Raw genomic sequence first — 4,679 nt, 5'->3', positions numbered from 1 at the left:
GCCAGCGCGTGGTACCCAAATCTCACTCTTACGGGAGATTTTTAAATAAAGATTTTATTTATTTATTTCTGGAGAGGGAGAAAGAGGGAGAAAGAGCGGGAGAGAAACATCAATGTGCGGTTGCATTTAGTGCGCCCCCTGCTGGGGACCTGGCCTGCAACCCAGGCATGCGCCTTACACTGGGAACTGAACAGGCGACCGTTCGGTTCGCAGGCCCGCGCTCAATCCACTGAACCACACCAGCCAGGGCAGGGGTTTTGATCTTGATGTCTTCTCAATGCCCACCTTGGAAAAAAAAAGAGCAGGGTGCCAAACAGTTCGAGTCCTTTGCCAGCTAAATTGCCCGTGTGGGTGTCCCAGCAAGAGAAGGCTGGGGCCGTTAACGTAGAGCTACTCCAGGTTAACACTAGGCCCACTACCTCCCCTGCGCCTCCCCCGCCGTTTGTGCATAGTTTGATCCCGATCTCATAATGGAGACTGTTACGACCAATGCTCAATTATGACAAAGCTATAACAGCAGCTTGGGCACTGCTTTGGCTCCTGGATCCTGTCTAAAAGTGAGCAGGGCTTATTATTAATGTAAATAAAATCTGAAAATCAAAAGAATAAATAAATAAAAATAAAAAGGAGAGAAGTCTTGCCCTGCCTATACTTCTATGACAATGACAGAGAATTAGATTTTTAACAGCTTTAATGAAGAATAATCAACACACAATATACTGCACATATACAAAATATCCAGTCTGGTAAGTTTTAAAAAAAGTATTTTATTTATTTATGTTTAGAGGGGGAGGAAGAGAGGGAGAGAAACACTGATGGTTGCCTCTCACATGCCCCCAACTGGGGACCTGGCCCACAACCCAGGCGTGTGCCCTGACTGGGAATCAAACCAGCGACCCTTTGGTTCATAGTCCGGCACTCAATCCACTGAGTCACGCCAGCCAGGGTATATTTCTTTTTTCTTTTTCTTTTTGGTTAGTACAAATAAAGCTGCTATTGAATAATTTCTTATAAGTATTTTAAAGGATATGTGCTTTCATTTCTCTTGGGTAGATACCTAGGGGTAGAAGAGCTGGGTCATATGGTTGGTATACATTTAACATTTTATTAATTTTTTAAAATGGACAGATACTGGATTTAAAAAAAAAAAAAGATTTTACTTATGTATTTTCAGAGAGAAGGGAAGGGAGGGAGAGAGGAAGAGAAACATCAATGTGTGGTTGCCTCTCGTCCTCTCGCAGCTGGGGACCTGGCCGGCAATCCAGGCATTGGGTCTGACAGAGAACCGAACCAGTGACCTTGCAGGTCCCAGGTCAGTGCTCAATCCACTGAGCCACACCAGCCAGGGCATGTTTAACATTTTCAGAAACTGCCAAGATGTTTTTCTAAACAAGTTGTGCCATTTTACACTTCAACCACCAGTGTCTAAAAAGGAATTAGATTTTTTAATGTTTTAAAATATCTCATGATCAGTGCTTGAGTATCCACAGTGTGTAAGATGTGATCATCACATGATTTCAGCATTTAGGGAGCTTGTACCAGCCCTGGCTGGTGTGGCTCGGTGGACTGAGCATTGGCCTGTGAACCAAAGGGTCATTGGTTCGATTCCCCGTTAGGGCACGTGCCTGGCTTGTGGACCAGGTCTGCAGTAGGGGGCGCGCAAGAGGCAACCTCGCATTGTGTCTCTCCCTCTCTTTCTCCCTCCCTTCTCCCTCTCTAAAAATAAATAAAATCTTAAAAAAAAAAAAAAAAAGCCTGTACCATATTAAGAAGGTGCATTAGATATATTAACGGAGAAACCCAGTTCTTGCCGAAGCAGTAAAGAATTACAGATCAGCAAGACTATTAGCATGCAGGCTGGGTTTATTGGTGATATGCTCTCCTGGAAGAGAATGGGCCTCGCTGAGGTGGGGAGAAAGGTATCTGTTCAGGGCGGGGCAAGGTAAAGGGTGGCAAGAGCCCCAGATCCTTTGTCCTGAGGATTTACATAGTAGGCAGGTTGGGGGTTAAGAAGTTATATATTGATTGACAGGTGGGTAAAGGTGGTGCCAGCTTTCCCGGGGGTGGGGGCGTGACTACCCAGATGTTGGTACATGTGGGGATCTGTCAGTCCAAATCCTTATCTTGGTCCAGACCCCATTTGTTCATCTTGGTGTAAAACAGATCCGTGACAGGAGGCAGTTAATTAAAGTTGGCGCAGTCACCCAAAGTTATTTGTGGGCTCTTTCTGTAAGCATGAGGGACTCCCTCATAAAACCGGTAGTGACCAGGGGTAGGCAGTAAGCCAAAGTTGTTTTATGGGCTCCTTCTTTGGGCACTGTGGACCCCTTCCTCTTCCCCCTTCTAGGCCTTGGGTTGAATACACAGTGAATACACAGTTTCAAAAGCTTTCTTTCCCAGATAGTGGAAACGCTACATGGAATTTCAAGGACTGCCCTCCTCCGAAGCTAACATGGTGTTTCTTGTGACATAGGGACACCTGGCAATATTATCAGACCAAGTTCAGGACGCAGGGTTAGTGGCTGAGGCATGTCTCCCTCCTCCTCCCTGCCTAGGTTTACTACCTATCCTACCTAAGCGCTCAAAGGTGTTTCCTGGCAACCAGGATGCTAGACGCTGACCAGCATCAGCAGCGCAGTCTGAGTGTTTCCAAGTGCTTCCTATGCTGTCTCGAGCCTCGGATACACTTGTGAAAACAATGCGCTGTGCAATAGCAGTGGCAGGTGGGAAGCCCAGGTAGTGAATGTGAAGGAATCTTCAGTGATGTGAGTGGACCGCTATGATGAGAGAAAGCTGATTATCTGAGGAAGGACTTAGCTGGGCTGATTAGAACACTTGCAGAGTAGAGCTGCAAGCAAATTCATTTGTTAGGTTAAATTAACATAACTTATTTTTTTAATTGTATTTATTAATTTTTAGAGAGGGGAAGGGAGAGGTAAAGAGAGGGAAACATCAACGTGGGGTTGCCTCTCGTGCGCCCCCTACTGGGAACCTGGCCTGTAACCCAGGCATGTGCCCTGACTGGGAGTTGAACCAGCGACCCTTTGGTTTGCAGGCCAGTGCTCAATTCACTGAGCCACACCAGCCAGGGCTTAAATTAACATAATTTCTAAGATTCTCATTCAGACAAACCAAACACGGCATTCATTACAATCATCTGCCTCCTAGAGGCATCTGTTGGGATTTGAGTGACTTATGCCTACAGCCCACCGATCACAAAGTGAGTGGTTTAAAACAACAATCATTTATTATTGACTCATATGTCTGTGAGTTAACAGTGCAGTTTTGTGGACCTCAACCAACCTGGCTTTCTCAGGGCTCATCAATCTCTGGTCTCTGAACAACAGGGTGGTTCAGCTGGGTGGCTTTACAAGTTGCTCTGCTCCACAGTGATCCTCCAGCAAACTAGCCCAGGCTTCTTCTCATCATGATTTAGGTGGGAAACCGCCACATTTTCTTGGCCAAAGACAGTCTCAAGACTAAGGCAGATGGAGTGGAGCTGCGAAGTCACTCTGCTAAAGGTATGGATGGGTAGATAATCGGAGCCATTTTCCACCAATGAGACCCACTTACCCTTTTGCAACATTCATTGTAATTCCTTATTTGACCTGTCATCTAGCTAGAATTCGGCTGACGCGAATGATGTACTCAGAAAAGGTCCTCGGAGCCTGTTCTAAAATGCAGTTGTCTTGGGGGATAAAGGGGGGAAAATTGAGACAACTGAAATAGAATAAAAATGATTTATAAATTAAAAAAATAAAATAAAATGCAGTTGTCTGCTTGTCAAGCTCCAGGGTAAAAGCTTTTAAATTAAAAGCTACACAGTTATCTATACCAAAACCAGAGGGGTGGGGGCTGTGTAGTCTAAAACAGTCCAATTGGATTATAGCCTGAAAAGAGCAAATTAGATTTGGCACTTTCTGGTTGAATAAGTATATAATTCATTTTAGGAAGATTCCCACCCAAAATGGAATCGTTTAAATTTCGTAGAGATTTTCTATGTAGTCAAAAACCAGAACATCCCCAAAGCATCCTCGAACCTGTAACCAAGGTATTACTGATTTGGAGAAGCCAAGGCGGGATAGCCTAACAGTGGGTTTCCTATGTATTTCATGAAAAATATCTCGGCTCCAGGTGTCTCGAAAGGCGCTTTTAGCACACTACAATCTCCTACAGAACGCAAGTCCAGGAGTCGATCCAAATGAAAAGGCCCCACCCTGAGCCAAGCCCCACCCCGCCCGCCCCGCCCCGCCCCGCCCCTAGCATTTAGTCCCTTCCCTCCGCGTTTCTCGACACGCCCCGGCCTCCAGGCCCCGCTCCCCAGCACTTGGCCCCGCCCCTGCGTTGCCTTGGCCACGCTCCTTGCTCTCTTCGAAGACCGCTACCCTAGGGGATGGCTAGAACATCGCTTAAAGCGCCTTTCACACATTGACCGCGCGTTGGAGATCGCATTTTAAGCGGCACACGGTACTTTGATTTTCACCACTTGGTAGGCGGACGCTGCCTTGCAACACGTTGCTTCCAATACGTCTCCCCACCGGCTCCAGCCCCGCCCCCTGCGTCCCCGCTACCAGGGCCTCGTAAAGAAACCGGAACTCAATCGGACCGCGCGCCGGGGTCGCAGCGCCTGCCGCGCTGCACGGCGCCTGCGCGCGCCGCCTATTGCGTCACTCGGCCGC

This window comes from Pteronotus mesoamericanus, unplaced genomic scaffold (assembly GCF_021234165.1).
Source record: "Pteronotus mesoamericanus isolate MK-2021 breed Mesoamerican mustached bat unplaced genomic scaffold, CSHL_Meso_final scaffold_582, whole genome shotgun sequence".
Classification (NCBI taxonomy): Eukaryota; Metazoa; Chordata; class Mammalia; order Chiroptera; family Mormoopidae; genus Pteronotus; species Pteronotus mesoamericanus.
This window is presented reverse-complemented; position numbering follows the sequence as displayed.